This window comes from Solanum pennellii, chromosome 4 (assembly GCF_001406875.1).
Source record: "Solanum pennellii chromosome 4, SPENNV200".
Classification (NCBI taxonomy): domain Eukaryota; kingdom Viridiplantae; phylum Streptophyta; class Magnoliopsida; order Solanales; family Solanaceae; genus Solanum; species Solanum pennellii.
The window spans coordinates 64,849,586-64,854,920 of NC_028640.1; positions in this window are offsets into that span (position 1 = coordinate 64,849,586).

A 5,335-nucleotide genomic window follows, 5' to 3' on the forward strand; every position below is an offset into this window, starting at 1 on the left:
TTTGACCTTGGGCTTTATTTATTGTCGTTGCAAAGCAAAGGCGTACCAGAAATTAATTTCAAATGAATTTAAATGGATATCCTTCATTTTCTGGTGGTGATAGTTGCATTCTGGAAAGAAAGACATGTTTTGTTGCCGAATGACCACTTGATATTTCCGCATGAAGGACATTTTGGGAAAAGCCTCGACATATCATTTGTGTGCCATTGCATAAGCCACTTGAAGGGTATAAATTCCTTAGCAACATGTTAGGTGCATTTTTCTTCAATTCTAACCTGCATTTAATAAGATATGTCAAAATCTATCCATTTTTATATTTTTACCGCCTCTTGTAGCTTGTAATATATTATGTTCAATACCTATGTGGCGGGAGACCGTTTGATGTTAAAGTATTTAGATATTCTTCTTGGTAATAGTTGTTGGTGTCATCTTCTACTGAGTCAAAGCTATTGAATATCTTGCATTCACCTGGGAATTGGGATATTAATTTGTCATTAAGTTTATCCACGCGGTCATTTCTGCTTGCTAAAATAGCTCTTTCAGTGACATATTTTGCCGTAGCAACATTTTCTTGCAGGTTTTGGAATATCTCTTTTATTATGGATTCTTCTGGAATTGCATCCTAAGAATGTTTGATAGTTAACTGTTCTGGGAGAAGGATTAAATTGTCTCTTATTCTCGGTTCATCACCGTTACCACTTGAAGTAAGAACTCACTGAATGTTGAATCTGTTCTTGCTCTCATATTTCTTGTAAATTGAATCCTCTACATCAAAGACCAGAGATATGATTTGACCAAACTTGCATTTACAATTTCTGCTCTAGTTGATGTTGAAACTACTGGTAGCACATGTCCAAAATCTGCTCCAAAAATCATGACTTTTTCACTGAATGGTTTATCGATGTCCATTGTGTCTCTGAAGCTCCTGTTGACTGTGTCTATTGTTTGTAGTTTGACCATTGGTTCTTCATCCGTATAATCATTTTTTCTTTTCTAATCAATTTGGCACCACCATTTTGCTTTGACATGTTCTTCATAGTTGATTCATTTGTTTAAAGAGGGATCTCAAACCTCGAGTGTGTTGTACGTCCTCCTGGTAAGATTAAAGCTGCTACGCCACTGGTTATTGTTGCCAAACCTATCATACCTCTTGATCTAACATTGGCAAGTAATGCACGTTATAAGTATGTTTTTTCAGTTCCCCCAAGTCAATCAACAAAGAATATTCCAGTTGTTCCAGCATATATTGTTTGCATTATTTTTGTAAAAGCATGATGTTGTTTTGGATGTAATTGTGATTGTGCACCAAATCTTTTGTAGGTATCTGCACATACATTTCTTTATTTATTTCTCTACATTCTGATGGACCAACTTTGAGAAAATTGTGATCTAGTTGAGGAATGTCATATATGCCTATGCTCTTGCCCATACTTTGCAAACAATTATTAATACTATTCAGAGTAGATTGTAGTATAGTATTGTGTGAGTTGCCATATAGCTTGTTGAAGTCCTCAAATCTATCCTCGTAATAAGTATCCCAGAGCTTTCTAATATTTGTTGGGTTACAATGAACATAAATTGTAGCAAACAAACTTCGGAGAGCTAATGACATTTTAAAGACAACATTCTCTCTTAAATATTTTGATATGTTATTGTCGGACTCGAGTAACCCATTTTCTTTGGCTGCTTCTTGGAAGGTCTGACATTTTTTGTCGTTGACCATGAGTAAGTCATTGATTGACAATGGTCCCCTTACATGGTTTAGTAACAGCCGCTAATAATACCTTTCTCCTTCTCGAGGATTCACTGTATAATGTAGTCAATATGTTCTAATTAATAAGTTTAACAATTATCAATGTGTATGAATTTATAATTTACTACATCTGGCTTACCAATTGCAGTGCGACCAATTATATATCTTGTTTTCCCTTTTTTCCAAGTCTTTACCTTTGAATTTCAAACATAATACTTTGGGAATTCTCTATAAAGGTATGTTTGTGCTTCAGTTTCAATTGAGCACATTCTAAAATACTCGATTAAATTGTCTGCTTGACACCATTCCAGGCGATGTCATTTTTTAAAATTTTGTTTTTTCCAGTAAAATATAGTGATCTTGTTTTGAGTTAGTATTTGTATTTTGACTATTAAATTATTCTTAAAAGGAAATGTATATTATTATGCATTAATATGTGTACCTGAATATTTTCCTGGGAGATGTAGTTGAAGGTTGATGACTGCAGGTTGCATTTCAGTCAATTTGAATTTATGTATTATCCATAGTGCTTTAGGCGGTGAGACCCATCGCGCATCTTTGAATGTTTGTATTTCGTTAATAACATTTCACCATCATCATACTGAACATAAACTGCACACCGATTATGACATTTATATATATAAATGTATAGATACTTTATTGCTTTGTCTCCTAAGAAGACCTCAACATTAAGGTGACAATTGTATCTTGTAAGGAGATAAGGGCTATAAGGTATCACCCATTGATTTGTCATATTCATTCCATGAACAGTCTCTATTCTATTATCCATTCTTCTTTTATATATTGGATATCCATCCTTTGCTTGGATTTATTTTTTGTTGTATGATCTTGGATAATGATATTTACATTGTCCATTTTGCATGCGTTTTTTTTATGGAACGTTTGTTTCCACATGGAACATGCATTATATGCCTGAGCACTATTTATGCAAGATAGGATACTCATATTTAACTAGAATCTATGCTGAGATAAACCTATCTTATTGATCTTCTGATTTGATCTTGTGCCCTTCTTTTAATATGAGAAGGAAGTGTATGTGTGGTAGTCCCTTTTTGAAATTCTACCACGAATACACGAGAAACAACAATTCCAAATATTTCTTTCTTGAAAATTTGGTCCTTTAGATCCTGCAACTTAGCTCTGTATACTTGTGTCACCAAGTCAGGTCTATCTTGAGGAGTCTGTCTGGGGCGCATTTCTTATTGGATTTCAATACAGTCAGGATTGCATGTCATTGTTATAAACAGATTTGGCCTGCCAAAATGTTGTACCAAAGACATTGCATCCATATAATATTTTTTCATATCTGGTGGTCCCCCAATAAAAGATGATGGAAGTAGTATTCTTTGCGCAATTTTATCTCCCTGCATTCTCCCGCGCTGACACTATCAACAATACCTTGATAAATCTCTTTTCTAAAATTTGATTGTTCCTTTGTGAAATATTCTAGACTTGTTATTTCCAATTTTATGTATATGTCAACAATAAATTATTGTAGTAATCTTTCACATAGTAGTAAAACTAACATCTCTGTTCCTCGTAGTTGTAACTTAGTACTCTCTTCGAGAAACATTTTCCTTTGTCTCGCTGTAGATATCTATAAGTGTAAGAAATCATATTAATATTATTTTTATTTGATATTAGTTACCATATTGGTATAATAGAAAAATGTATTTTCTTATAATTATATTTTGTACGTCTTTGGTAGTATTTTTTATATCGTCTATGTGTTTTTTTATCAGTTGCGAACTTGTGAAGAACATGACTTAATTTTTGTTATAAGAGAGAATAAGGTGATATATTTTACCTTGATCCTCGTTGGCTAATATTGCATCGGCTGATTGGTTATAGTTGGAGAGTGAGTACTTCTTCTGTGATGTAGTTTTTTGCTCTGTTTTATTATTCCTTGATGCCATCCACCTTCAATTCTTGGGAATAGCAAAGGATATTAAAGAGGGTCATAACAACCAAAATAGTGTTTTACTCTATCTTTGTACCCTGACTGATCATTGAACAATTATTTCTCGATCAAAAGGTGTATTTGGATTATTTTCATCGATCCAAATTGTTGTTACTTGGCTTACTGAGGGTGTGTTGTACACTCGTTGATCCAAATAGGCCTTTGCAGCAACACGAAGTTGAAAATTGTGGAAACTTGTTTGATTTTTTAATTAGATAAATATTTGTGCATATGGGTTACCCTACATTACCTGTTTGATCATTTTTACAATTTGGTCTGAAAGAATTCCTTCATTCACCTTTGATAGCCTGTTGGTCAACTCGTTGTCTTTATCAAAGAAGTATAGTTGGGAGTAACAGGGATTTGTTATCACGCGGTACCAATGATGATAGATCGTGATAAATTTGACCTTGTGCCTTGAATGTGTACACTTCTTTTCTTGCAGATGCTAGTTCCTTATCCAGGTTACACCAAAAGATGTAAAAGCAAAGATGCTATTATATGCACAAATATTTTTGCAAAACTCTACGACGTCTGGAGTAGATGCCACAAACATTTCGTATAGTTTTGTTGGTGCTTCAGTAGTTGCCAATTTGATATATCCGCTTGCACAACAGAATGTTGAAGGTTCATATTCCAATCTTTTTGCAGCACAATAAATGCATTCTGGGACGATTTTTAGCATGTGCAGATATGATAAAGATAAATTATAAACTACAGTTCCTACATATATAAATATTGAGAAAGAGATATATGTTAAGAATCTAATTTCATAAAGGTATTGAATGTTCAAATTATGTAAGATATGAATAGTGTTTTTCCAATGTACCTCCAGCTTCAGACTCTTCAAATAATGCTCTAAACAGCCAATTAATTTTAGGCTTTCTTTTCAAATGTGGATGTTCATCTTCTAGATGTGCTATTGTTTGGGTTGCTAATATATATTTTCCCACTGTTCGCAATGCACTTCGCAATTGACTTTTCTCTATAAGAGGAACATTTTTTGGTACGTTTAAACAAAAGATGTAATACTTATGTATGTATGTATGCAAATATGTTCGCATTGTACAAACTACTCATGTATGTTTGATTTTACATGATTGTGTAAGTTCTTACATGTGTTGCTCAAATCATTTTTTGTGTGATTTTCATTCGATTAGTTTTACTGGTAGAAGGAATGTTTTTTCCTTTATCACCTATTGAATTTGGCATGAAAGGAATACTGCTTGTATTGTTGGGGTGTTGTCTGAGACTGACATGTATTGTGTGTCTGATCTATTGTTGTTTTGGGCTGCTGATCAACATAATATCTAGAAGAAATGGAGTTACCTTTATCACTTGTGAAGTGAATTGAATAGAATGGTTAGATTTAATTTTGAACTATAATAGCTACTTAACATATTCGATTTAGCTTGATATTGGTCGTGTGTCATTGTTAATTTGATGGTAATAGATTTCGAATTGCTGGTGTGACATTTGTCTTATCTCGTCCTATCTAACATATGTAATGTTGCAGTGATCTAGAAAATAGCAAAATTATTAATGACAACTGAAGTAATTAATTTGACATATATAGGAAATAGACACCTATTATTTTGAAT